A 13,528-nucleotide genomic window follows, 5' to 3' on the forward strand; every position below is an offset into this window, starting at 1 on the left:
ACCGTTGAACAAGACGCTCATCACCGAGGCATCAGCGACTGCACCAGGTTTCCGTGGCGGCAGCAGCGTTACTACCCACCTTAGGTTGCCAGCTACCTCTGTCATCACCTATAAATAGCAGGCTGTGTTTAGCTTGATTGTAAAAAAAAAAAAAAAAAATTCCAAAGCAGGAAGGTTTTTTTGGTCCTGCCCACTGCTGGATGATGGAGAGCGGAGTGTGCGTGGGCTGCGGAGATGGGTCTTGCATGTGGGCGTCCCAATGTTCTCCAGGCCCCTTGCCCACTGGGGTGATTCAGAGGGGGGCTGGATGTGAGCTGCAGCTTCCCACCCACTCGCTCGCTAGAGCCCCCTGACAGCTGGAAATGAGCCCCCCCATCGCTGCCCGCACAGGCCTGGCTCGCAGATCGAGTGAAAAATAAAAAACCTTTCTTCTGTCTCCTCGCGATGTGTGTGGTTCTTACATGACACATTTTTTAGTGCACGCCCTTATTCCCGCCAAATATTATAGTGTACACTTTTCGCCGCGTTCCACTCATGTTGCTGGATATTTCCTGTGTAATCTGGGTTACGTGCATAAATAAAGGGGACAACAGCAGTTTCTCCAGGGATGTGAGCCTGCAGCCTCCTGTTCACGTCGTATGTCTGGTACTTTAATTACCATGATAAGGCAGTGGGCCGGACTTTCCCTTAGACCGCTCAACAATACGGGTTTCTCTGTAGAGATTGAGTGTCTTTTCAGAGGCATTGAGTGAAAACATTATTTCTGACGCTGACGAAAGACTGGAAAATTATTATTATTTTATTATTGTTATTTAATTTGTATGCACATCCTCCTGCATTTTGAGACGCCAGCTTATTGCGATTAAAGCCACTGTTCTGCTGCCGCAAACTCCTCAGATACAGAGAAAGACAGTGGTTGCTGTGAACCACTTACAGCAATGGAGTAAAAAGCCCAGCAGAAAGGATCCGGCGAAGCACCGATCCTCATATTGCACTTTTGCGTGTGCGTGGGGGGGCTGGATATTAATGCCTTTCCTGATAAGCGAAGGCACCCCCAGCCTCCCTCGGAGACCAGCGAAGGCAGAAGAGGTGGGAGAGCGCATAATCAATTCCCAAATAAATAACATGGCAGGAGAGAGATATCTGACACAGACCCAGGCTGCACAGCAAAAAAATAAAGAAATAAAATGAAAAGAGATCTCTTCACACGCCCACAGAAGGCTGTTAGGCCACTGGAACTGCATCCGATGAGTTTCATGTGCGACCGGCTCTGGGAAAACTGTAATCTTAGTGCCGGCCACTGTTACAGATTTTCATTATAATTGGAAGATCAGGGGAAATAACTGTGCCTTGTTTCTCTTTTTTTCTGGCGGCCAGGCCAGTAGCGCTGGCGTCGTGGCCGACGTGGTCTTGCGGGAGAAGCGGAGAGCGGTCACGTCCTGCGGATAAGAGCGCTGTCTGGGAAAGCCGGTGTTCATGGCCCACGTTCATGTCCCGATTGCTGAATTATCCGCAGGGAAGGCACAGAACATGACTCACATTGCGATTTTACACAAAAAAGGTGTTGGTGAAAACGTGCTCGATTTTACCAGCGACTGCTGCCGGTTTTTGATATATTCTTAACCCAGCACCGTTTAACCAATTTCAGCTCCTCGTAACGCATTTGTCTATTTGGCTCGCCAATGCGCGGCCGTAGCGCTAGAGACGCCGCTGCGATTTCATGCATATTGACTCAATGGATTGATTTCATGCGTGAATCAAAATTGGGCCTCGCAATCGCAACCAGGCAGCTCCGCTTTCTGGCCAATTAAAACCGCTACGGGTCGCATCCGCTTCCCCTTGGTTTCATAACGGCACCTTTACATAATTTCATCGTCGACGTCTCCAGAGGAAGGGCGGACGTCAGCTTGCATTTCTGCGAATGGCTGCCTACACATTTCCACAACATCAGACCCAGCTTCCAAGTAGCGTTGACTGGGGCCCCCTCGTGACTGATGGGGACTGCCCACGCAGCGGTTATGTAAAAAATAACAAAGTGCCGTGGATTGGCCTTCCCATCACACGAGAGCGCGCACCACAGTCGGCTCCGGAAAGTCGACTAAACTGAGGGCTTCGGTGCCCCGAGCCGGTTGGCGCTTCCAGCAAGTGGGCTCATCTTGTTGCTGAACTGACGCTCTCCATCGCTGCCTCTGAAATAGAGGCCGTCTCTGAGTAATGGAGCGTATCGTGAAGCTTGACTGCAAAACGCAGCGGTTCCATCGAATTCCCGGTGCTGCGAAGTGCCTTGCGAATCTCGTGGGACAATCCCGACACATCTGGATCCGTGCAGGATGCACAGAAAGGAAAATGCACACCTGGCTGCCACACGGACCCCACAGGACTCCTACAGTCTCTGCTTTCTCGGTCATTAGCAACAGTGTGAGTCAGGACTCAGAGCACCCCTCCTTCCCCCCCGTTCTTGACGCGACCCCCGGTGGGATCCGGGCGGCCACTTCCACTGTCACGTTGCCGTGTCCTCCTAATTGACCGGCCGCCCTGTTTTCCGCGCCGAACAACGGGACCCGTGCCCTCGTATTGATCAGCGCCTCCATCAGAGCATCCCGGCAAAGTCTTCCATCACCCCGCTGCCCCCGAGGCTTAATTTGTCTTGCTGGAGTTGATTATCAAGTCCGGTCTCCTCGCGCTGGCCGAGTCCCAGAGAAGCGCAGATCTGTTTGTTGCTGCGTTTGCCTTGGAGGCCTTCCAGGCAAGAAGCAGGTGGAAAGTTTTCCTGACGGGCACAACTTCTGCACTGGTGGCATTTGGAGAAGGGAACGGGCTGCTCCAATGGCTGTGTCATGTGCCCATGTCAACCGGTAACCCCACATAGCTGAATTCGCCGTAATTCCCAGAGCGTGGTGGGTGTAGCTGTTGTCTTCCAGTCCAAGGACTACACTTAAAATGCCCCCTCCTTTTTTTCAGGGCAGTGGGTTGTGTAGTGGTTTGAGTTGCTACCTTTGGACTCAGGTGATAGGTTCAAGTCCCCTTCTTGCTGTAGTGCCCTTGAGTAAGGTACTTATTTTTAATTGCTCCAGTAGAAATTACCCAGCTACCTAAATGGGCAGTACGGCGAACAGAGCTGATCCCGATCGGCATAACAGTCCGTGGGTTCGATCCCACCTTAGTGTGTGGAATTTACATGTTCTGCCCGTGTTTGCATGGGTTTCACGCAGTTTTGGTGGATTGGTAACACTAAAATTGTCAAGGGTGTGTTACATTGCTCTGGTATGTAGAGGAGTAACTGGAGGTACTGTATCTAACGCTGTAAGTCACCTTGGATGAAAAGGGTCTGCTAAGCGAATTAATGCAATGTTCTAGCTTCTCAGCCACCGTGACGACCATCTACCTCCCAGCACTGTCAATGGCAAACTCGATATACGTGTGAAAGCTGTCAAGACTTTTTATTATTATTATTATTATTATTAATAACCAGTTAGCCATTAGTTTGATTGTGATGCACTCGAACGCTCGCGAGGTCGGCGGACTCAGCCGCTCCTACTCATTCTTCGCACAGGATTGCCTTGGCAGGAAAAATGCGGTAAAAATAGCACCTCAGAAGTTGAAAACAATGTTAAATTTTCACCTTGATGCGCGGCGCACCGTCTAACTGGCCCAAACCTTCCTCGGGTGGACAGCTGCTCCTGACAGGGGTTGCCACCTTGCTTTACTTTTGACAGGATCTAGCAGAAGCTGTGTACTTCCAGCTGTCAATTAACGACAACTAATGACGTGAGACACAAGTGGACCAGGCGCTCAGCGAAGCACATTATTACCGCGCTCGCTCTGTAGGCCCGGCGAGCGGAGCAGGACAGTCGAGTTCCCTCTTTCAGGGCCTCGGGCGATATTCCGACATTTTTGTGACAACGCATTCACACGAGTTTCAGGGACGCATTCTAATTGTTATTCTTATTTGGCAAGAATATGTGGGGTTATGAATGTATTTGTAATTAACTGTGGACTGCCAGGCCTTGGAACCGCAATGGAAAATGGCTGTCATGGTGGAGGACAGCTAATGATGACGCGCTGTTCGCTTATGCTGAGGTCCTTTCACTTGATCGATCTGGACTCGTGGCCCTCGGCGCTCGCGCGGGCAAGAAGATCCAGCGCGCGCGCGCGCGCGCAACGCCGCCTGCTCGCTACGCGAAGAAACGCTAAGAAAGAAATGGCTCTGTAATTATCAGTGTAATTAATTTGCTGGCAGCTGCCATCAGGCCAGTGCCGTCGCAGAGGAAGATGCAAATTACAGTTCTGTTCTGTCACGAGAACTGACGGAGCCGAATGATCTCCTGTGAGACGACTCTCCATTTGTATTTACATTTTTAACGGTAAACTCCATAGCCTTTTTTTTTTAATTAAAAAGTGAATTAAATTTTTCAGAGGGTTTTAAAACTCAACTTTCAGTTAAATCTTCACAAAGTCTCCAGGTGAGACAGTGTCATAATATAGAGCTATATTCTCTGTGACGCCCGCACGTTCTCCACGGTGTAAAGCCCTTATTAATTAAACTCAGGCTGTAAGTCCCGCCTTTTCCATGTAGGTGTCCTGTAGCCGCTTGTAACCCGACCTTGGATAGGCGTTTCATTGTATAACGCTGCTGTTGATTGGACGAAGGCGCCGTCGGTCACGTGCCTCGCGCCGCCTTTGTCCCGCCTCTGGCGGTCCCGGATTCAATGCCTCGCCTCGGCCAGCTTCCAAGCAAGCCAAGTGTGGCTTATACCGCCTGAGTAAAGAATATCATCATATATATATATTTATTCATCTCTTTATTTATAGTTTTAAAAATCACAAAGCCGTGACACCCTTTATGCGCGTGGTAAGGAGCTCTTTGTCTTGTGGTTCATGCCGTGTATGTGTGTGAAACGAGTGACAAAGCTTTGCCGTTCACTACTGTAATCCCAGCGGCTCTGCTGCGCCGGCCTACATTACCGCTGCTAGTCGTTAGCTGTTAGCTCTTAGCACTTAGTCGCTAGTAGCTGTTAGCAGTTCGCAGTCAGCATTTAGCAACTAGCAGGGAACAGTTAGCAGTTAGCTCGCTGAGCGGCCGCCGCTGCAGGTCTGCCGTGTGCCGTTCTTCGGCGGCGACCCGCTGCTCCTCGGCCCCTGGTCCCTCAGGCTCAGCGCTGCTCTGCGGCGGTGAAGGCCGGCGGAGCGCCCGTCGTGTCCGTGGACGACGTGGTGCCGGTGCTTCAGGGTCGTCGGCGCGCCTTTCTCCGCGGCGCCAGGTGGGCGGGCTGCTCGTAGCTCTCCTGTGTGGACCTGTCGTGTCTCTGCAGCCACGCGCGGTGGTGCGCGGCCCCGCAGTACGTAGCGCGTTTCCCGCACGTTGGTACTGGGGACAGTCAGTCAGTCACCCGTCGGGAGCGCGGATCATGAGGAGAGACGCCGTGTGTGTTTGTGCGCCGTGCACGCGCGCCCGCTTCTGGTGGGCACTTCGTCAGAGCCCACTCTGGCCGCTCCGGGTGGGTGCCGGTGTGTGTCCCTTTTTCCACGAACAATGGAAGTTCCCGGTCACGCCGATTCATTACCCCGCGGCACTGTTACTAGTTCCTGGCGCCCTGCCTTGTGTTGTGCTGCTTGTGCAACTCGTGCGAGCTGTTAAAACAGAAACGTGCTTCAGAAAGTTGAAGTTGTGAAACTCTGACCAGTCCTGTTTCGCATCCTGTCCCCTTGTTCTGTCCCCATCCCAGTTTGACCTGTCCTGTGCTGTCCTCTCACTCGCCACTCCCCTGTCCAGTGCTTTCCCAACCTGTTTCACTTCGTGTTCTGTCCTCTCTTGTCCGCTCTTGCTGTCTCATTCAGTCCCTCTGTCCAGTCCTGTATTCCAGTTTTTCCTTTCTTATTACAGCCCTTTTGCTCCATCCTGCTCTGCACTGTTGTGTCCTCTTCCATCCTCTCCTGTCCGCTTCCCATCCTCTGCTGTCCAACTCCTCTCCCGTACCTTTAAAGCCCACATGTGTAGGGACTGCTGTCACACTCATGTAACAGTATTTTGTTATCGAAGCATGTTTAACATCAGCTCAGGGACACACGTGTTTGTGTATGTGTGACTTTGTGTTGGTAAGAAAGTCATTTGACCTCACTGTGGGGGGACAAGTGTACGGGGGGTCCAGTCCAGGCAGATCAGTGCGTTTGCACCACTTTTTGTTCTTCCTCTTACCAGTCAGTTCTGGTCTCACTGCCTCGGGCCTGCGTTTCTGTTCTTTGGATATTTACATTTTTAATTTCATACAAAGCACTTCAAATATTGGGGGGGGGGAGGAAAAGTGGAAAGGAATAGGCCTTACTTTATTATCCCCCCCCACCATTTTAAACATCAACACTGAGTCTTTCATTAATAAGTTTATGCCAACAGCATAAACAGTTCTTTGTCTTTACTTGAAGTGGAGTGTGAGCAGCAGGCAGTCGTTTCCGTCCACAGCGTATCTCCAGATGAATCGTTCTGGAGGACTCCTGTCCATGCATGTTGGACCCACGTTCACGGGACCCCCACCGAGTTTGTGTTTATTTGGGGTCGGGGTTTGGTGACCTCCTGACACACTGTGGTTCCCGGTGCGGTTTTTCTTAAAAATGTTCTTCTGGAACCGCAACATCACAGGTTTTGTCTGTAAGAACAAGTTTTACCTCTTTGGAACTGGTGACTCGGCTTGTAATGGGAAGGGACACGCCCGGGTGCAAACGCTTTGGCGGCACTCGTCCCTCTGTCCGGGGAGCTGAACTGTCTGCTTGTAATTTGCGCGTACAATTATCTGTGGTTTTACTTGGCTTTTTGTTGGCCTCGTGGCTCATTTATAGTGCCCGAGTACCTGTGTAGAGGGACGCATTAAAAAGAAATGCACTACAGGCAAATTACAGCACGAATCGGACACGTGCGTCTTTTATTCTGACTAATGGCTCAGTAGACATCTATGGCAGCAGATCTCTATTAATGATGTCTTTAGATGAGCCTAAGAGAAGGTAAAGATGAATATAAAGTTTTTTTTTAATTATTATTATTTTTTTTTTTTTTAAACTGAAGTAGTTTTAAGTTTTTTAAAAATCAAAATCTATTCATTATCGATAATGGCTTGTTCAGTGCAAGGTTGTGGTGCTCCAGAGTCTATTCTGGAGGCATCGGGTAGCAGCTAGGATACACCCTGCATAAGATGCCAGACTTTCGTAAGGGAATCTGTCACACAGTATGAGTAGTTTAAATTTCCTGATTCACGTGAAATGCACATCTTTGCACTGCGTGTTTTAGGTGAATAGGAAATTTATACTGGACTGGGAAGAAAGCGACACACAGGGAGGTCATACAAACACCACATAGACTGAGCTGGATTTAAGCCCGTGTCTGATCCCACAGCCTATGAATGGCGGGGTACCAGTGCTACCTCCTGATCCACCAAGCTGTCCCCAGTGTTTTTGTTCTTACTGGTCTAAATTGTTTTCCTAATTTCCTTCAGTATCTCTGGCTTTCTTTTTGACCTTGAATGAAACCGCTCGACCCCCTGCAAGTCTGTTTTGTGTTGCAAAAGAAGTGGGGCTTGAGAAGATATTTGCTGTTGCTCTTTTATCGTCATAATTTTGTCCATTTATTCATTTAGTTGACATTTTTTTCCAAAGTGACTTACAATGTTAAGGTTACAGTTATTACAAGCTTACAATTACTTGTCCATTTTATACAGCTAGGTAATTTTACTGGTGCAATTTTTCAGAGTATCTTGCTCAAGAGTATTGCAGCTGGAGGTGGGGATCAAACCTGCGACCTTTGGATTCAAAGGCTCTAATCACTATGCTACCAGCTGTCCCTTTTTCATTCTGGTTTGACAGTCCATGTTGCTGGGTTTCTCAAGGTTGTTTTCATTAACCTTTTTGGGATCAAGGACAATTTGAACATGGAAATGTTATCGGTATGAAATTAAAGGCGACACGTCAGCGTGGTCCCTATGTTGAACCTGTGCTTTTTTTTTTTTTTTAATTTAAATTTAACTTTTTTCCTTCTCACTGCACTGTTTTTCTTAGTCGCTATATTTGGAAGATTGGATTAAGGCCTTGGCTAAAGTCAGTGGAGTGAACTTTACGGCGACGCACACGGCGCTCCCACCACGCAGGATGTTCATCTGTTCTGATTCACCAGAGCGCGCACTTGCTTGGTTGTTACATTTCCAATAAAAGCAACCCACTCAACAAACAGTCCCAAAAAATGAATATACTTTCATGTATGGCAAAGCAAACATCTGCTGCCGGGCAGCAGAGACCTACAGAAATGGTTACCGAGCATAAGGGATGACACGGGGTGCCCTTGTGCTGCGTGGGGAGGTACGGGAAATGGTTTGGCATTTTGACACGCTGCCCGTTACATCTGAAAGCAGGCGCCACTTGTGCAAGGCGAGCATCACCTTCTGAGAACCCCAATTTCCTGCCGCTCGCCTCCTTTTTTGCTGCCCTCCCCTCTCCACCCCTGGGGCTATACACACCTGACGCTACCCCTCATTTGCCAAACACACACAAATGCGCACACATACCTGCACTATAGGCTCCTGTTTCTTTGCAGACTTCTTGTGACTTTGCTGTAATGGCATTCTGATGGGCCTCTGAATTATTGCCCTGACTTCACCTGCTCAGGTCAGTCTTTGAGCATTACTGTGTCACGGAGCCCATTTACTCAAGGCCTTTAAGCCACTTTGCTCGGCTTCCGCTAAGAGCAGGTGATAATGGGGTGACGGTCCTCTGCAGGGCCGATGAGGGCAGGAGAGTCGGATAGAAGAGCCTTCGCTCTTGTTCCACGAGGTGATCACACTGGGGCCATGCTCACCGCTGATGGTTGTGAAGGCCATCTGCTCATATTGTAGAAACACCTATTTGAGATGTGGGCTGGAAGCAGATGGGATGCCAAGACTCTGGAAGCTTCTCACCTGAGAGTATGGTGCCAGCTTGGATTTGCAGGGTTGGCACTTTTAGCCCAGACTTCCCTCTGCTGCAGTTTGGTGTTCAGTAGAATTCATAACGTGTATGGTCGGTATGCTATAGTATATTAATTTTACTAATGTTCTGCATTATGTGAAACGGTGGGCTGCGCTTTGGGCACACTGATCCAAGTGCTGTGGGAGATGATTACCAAGGTGAATTCAGCAGGAGGAAGTGAACGCTGCATTTCCATAGCAAGTCATCTGTTTGTACACCAGTGATCTGCATCGTTCACAGTACCTCGGCTGCAGGTTCGGACATGAGGACAAAGCCGGCTCAGCCTGTGTGGCGTTTTCGTGTTCTCCACCGTGTTGCTGTGGGGTTCCTCCAGGTGCTCTGGTTTCCATCCGAAGACATGTTTTACGTGAACTGGTGACTCTGAATTGCCCTTAGTGTGTGTTTGTGTGTGCGCACAAGAGAAATTGTCATGTAATGGACTGGTGTCCCATCAGGGTGTACCCTGCACAATACCATGAGCTTCAAGGATGGGCTCCTGACCACCATGACAATACAGTGGACAAAAGGTTAATGTCACTGGATGGATGGATAGATGTCACACTGATTTAAAATCCCTGCCCCATTAATTTCCGTTCAGCTATATCATGGGTGGCATTTGTATACCGTAGGAGTGCATGAATGGAGATGAATTTCTTTTCTAATTCCCATACTTTGAAGAGCATAACAACTGGTTTTGGGGCAAAGTCATGGAAACAAGCGGCAGTGAGGTGACGCGCAGGCAGTATACCTCACTCTGCCCTGGTGCTGCTATTGTTGTGATATGTTGTTAAATAGGTTGTCCTACTGTGGACGGATGCCGGCGGGGTAACATAACGTCTAAATCCTCAGCTGGTGTGAGAAATGGAGTAAAATTCCCCGATGAGAAGGATGGGGGGTGACTCTGAGGAACGGCCCAAGATTTCATTAGTCGAGCGATAATTATGTTCCTGATGATGTAATTATCAATTTATCAAACACTCAAGGGCCGTGTGGAAAAGCGTCTCCCGTAAGCGGTGTCCGAGATGCTGTTCCAGCCGTGGGCTGAATGTCACACTGTAAAGCAGCTGCATTCAAGCATGATCCTGTTTTGCAGCACCGGTACAAATGACGAGGTACGTGAAGAGCGATGGCCCCATTACAGACCCCGCTTTGAAGTCTGCTCTAATGGTGTTCCACGTTATTGTATCGGGCACGACGGCCGCGCTGCCTCAAATGTCACTTGTTTGTTCCCGGCAACAAAGCCAAACATAAACTGTGGGAGGGGGGACGCTAATGCGTTTTTGTCCCATGTTCTCCTTTGTTGCCGCCGATTGTCAGGCCCCTCTTGCCAGGTTCTCGCACAAATGGCTTTTTCCAGTGGCCCCGGCGAATGCGGCCGCGTTTCCGGCAGCGCCCGTGTCATAAGCAGCCCTGTTCTGTCCACCGTTCACACCTGACCTCATAATGCGGGGCTGGAGTGTGTTGTGTAAGTTAAAGGTTTCGATTTCACCTCCCCCTTTTCTAAGTGGTGAGCTTGTGGATTCTCATCTTTTCCAGGGCGATGTTTGTGACATAGATGTATTTGTTTTCCTGTCACTTGACCCAGGGTTTATCTGCTAGGGGGTGACGGTAGCACTCCAGTGTGGCAGATGGATCGCTTTCCTCTCGCTTGAAATCCGCGATTATTCCGCCGCTTCGGGACGACCCTTTGGCCCGTCTTCGCACCTTCTGAATTATTGATGGAGCTTTTTTGGCATCGCCTGGAAATGTTTTGGGGTTGTTGCTCCGCGAAATGTTTGCAATAGACTTGGGACGTCGCCGCCGCTATGGGAAAGGGAGCATGTGCCACGGCAGTCAGTTTGCGTTCTAATTTAAGGGCTTTTTTTTTTTGCGGTAAAGTCAGACTAGCTTCACAAGAGTAATTCCATGGTATCTTCCTGGAACTCGGGGGCTGGTTCCGTCGGTCTCCAACTGGGGGGTGTATGTAAACTGGGGACTGTATGTAACCCTGTGGGGAAAGTCACAATCCCAGTACAAAGTAGATCAGGACCTGAGTGCTTCCTTCACTGTCTGCACATCATGTTTCCATCATGCCTGTCCTCTACTTGCTCTGAGGGGCCCTGGCCCAGGTACAGGGGTCTGCCAGCTTTCAGGTGGAGGGCAGAGTGAAGGACGTGGGCATACCTAATTACATCCGGTGCCAAAAATCAACAGCCAAATTTACAGGTGTCCGACAGCATCTGTTCGTATACGCAGAGGTGACGGGAGCCTCACGGAAAGGTCGTCCTACCGCCAGGACTCTGCCTTCGTTCCATCAGTCTGCAGAAGTGCAATGGTTGTCGGTGTGTCTCGTGTTAATTTTTTTTTTTGTATGCTCCAGGAAATGTGCCACCTGCATGTCCACGGTTGCAGTAGAGAAATGCCAATGGCAGGAGGGTGAAAGGCGCTTGTTGAGCTTTACTCTGAGATTGCTAGTCAAATATGCGCGGCCTCCTGCCGATGGGGCGCACAGCCATGCTGCTCACCGGCGTGCAAAGGCCTCTCACTAAAGGGATTTTGTGCTGTGATTTCATTAATTTGGGCCCATGAAGGATACTGAGATTATACACGGAGTCTATATATAATGTGATTTTCGGTGTGTGCCGTTTTGCATCCTGGGATTTAATAACGGTGAGCAGTGACCTGTCTCCTCGTATATTAAAATGTTACGTTTGCTTATTAAGTCTCGGACGCCGTCTGAGGCGCGTGTTCATTTTCCGGCTCTGTTGCGTAGGCTGCGGAGAAAGAAGCTGTTGCTAAGGAACCAGGTGCCTTTGACTAGTCCTCGGATGAGGGGTTGTTCTGTCATTGGCAGAGGTTGGCGCCCGCGGGGTCCACAATAGAGCGTGCCAGGGCCGAATTGTGTGTCCCGAGCCGTTCTCCTTTTTGACCGACTGAAACGGAATGGCAGGGCAGGGGGTCACGGGGATCATCGTAAAGGTCACACAACCTGCCCGTTCCACTTAAGACCTTCAGGGATGTCCGGCGGCTTTCGTGCAGCAATTTGTGTTGAACCGTAGTAGATGCACAACTCGAGGCGTTAATGCGCGGGGTGCCGAATGACCCGTTTGCGGAAGCTGCGTGCGCTCGTTTGGCTGTTGTTTGATTTATTCCCTGACAAGGCTACAGCTGCGTTGTTGCTCCCACCTGAACACGTGGAGGCTGCGACGCGGTTGTGCCGTAGTGTGAGGGAGTGGCGAAGCACGCCGGCACAGTCGCCGCGTCCATCCGGCCCCGTAATGAGGACGGAGAGCAGAGGAGTCCGCGAAAACGCTGTCAGGTCCCCCAGAACAGACAGACAGCCGCGGATCCTGCTCTCCCCCACGGGACCTCATTAGAGTTTTGCATTGTGCCGTTCCACTTATTTATTTATTTCCGAATGTGCAGGACACGTACGTCCCCTGGGGACAATGCGCGTAAACGCATTTGTCACTTTTTCGAAAAGCAAATTGCAAAGCGAGGCTTAATTAGGAAGCGTGGCTATTATGCTTCCATTATTATGCAGATGAAATGTGTGAGCTCTGAGGGGGAGGGGGGCTCTGTTCTCAGCAGACCCCTGTCCTGCGGGACGCACTGTAGCACAGGGTGAAACCAGGGACACGAAAATGCTCAATAAGCTGTCGCTCGACCCATTTTATTTAAATTCTTGGCTGCACTAATACAGAAATGCGCCGTAAGCATAGCAGTTTGGGTGGCTTTGCTTTGTGTTTGGTAAAACGCGGTGCGACTGGCGTGAAGCGGTTCGTGATGTATTTTTTTGCAGGTTACGAGAGAAGCGCTGGACAGCACAGCTCAGCGGTCTGTCGTTTGGATGCCTCCTGTGCAAGCGCGCTGGGGAGAGTGGATTGATACTCGTAAATATGCGAGCAACGCTTGAATTCCATTACGGCAGCGACTGGCTCTCAACGCCTGATTACCGTTATTGAGAAGTGGCGAGCACCCAGCCCCTGGCTGGTCGGTGAGCTGAGGGTCCCGCCAGCGCGCTGCTCCCACTACGTCCGCCTCGTTCCTCTCGCTGTGTGTGTGTGTGTCACTATGCACAGGTGTACAGCAGAAAGGTTATATGGTTTGTGTGAGTTTCGCTGGAACACTGGCTTAGTGCCACGCAGTAAACACATATAAATAACAAATAGACAACATGTATTATGAATACACAGTGCAAATACAGACATAATAGTAAATATACATAAGACAGAGTACAAACAATGGTGGAGACTACCAGGCATTGTTAGGTAGCATTAACACATCTTTACCTTCAGGTGGTTGTAGTTCAAGATGCGAGGTCCTTAGGATAAGTAAGGTACAGATACAGCTGTTAATAGATGTGTTGTTTTAATAATTAACGGTGTAATGTGATTTGAGTGTAACTGGCAGTTGTGGTTTGAATTTGCTCCGCTTTGCTGGGGAAGCACTTTGCCTCCAGCCCATTTCTGAGACCCTCACCGAGTCGATGACGCGTTTGAAGCGCCACAGAGTTGAGTGAGGTATCCTTACCTCTCTAGGCATGTTTTTCCACAAGCTGTTTGGC

The 13,528-nt window shown here is 49.8% G+C and overlaps 1 protein-coding gene across 12 annotated transcripts in view; it reads left to right on the plus strand.

The window, feature by feature from the left end:
• The first annotated feature begins 4,656 nt into the window (after nt 1-4,656).
• The window catches only part of LOC108929509 (R3H domain-containing protein 1-like), a 37,125-nt gene continuing 28,253 nt past the window's right edge, over nt 4,657-13,528 (plus strand). For 4 of the 12 annotated variants that reach the window (XM_029256758.1, XM_029256767.1, XM_029256761.1 and 1 more), the window contains exon 1: nt 4,658-4,852. The gene's annotated coding sequence lies outside the window, so the exon portion shown is untranslated. Of the gene's footprint in view, nt 4,853-13,528 lie in introns of all 12 variants that reach the window. The other 8 variants (XM_029256760.1, XM_029256763.1, XM_029256768.1 and 5 more) reach the window with 3 other exon arrangements.

The sequence above is a fragment of the Scleropages formosus genome, chromosome 12 (genome assembly GCF_900964775.1).
Source record: "Scleropages formosus chromosome 12, fSclFor1.1, whole genome shotgun sequence".
Taxonomy (NCBI): Eukaryota; Metazoa; Chordata; class Actinopteri; order Osteoglossiformes; family Osteoglossidae; genus Scleropages; species Scleropages formosus.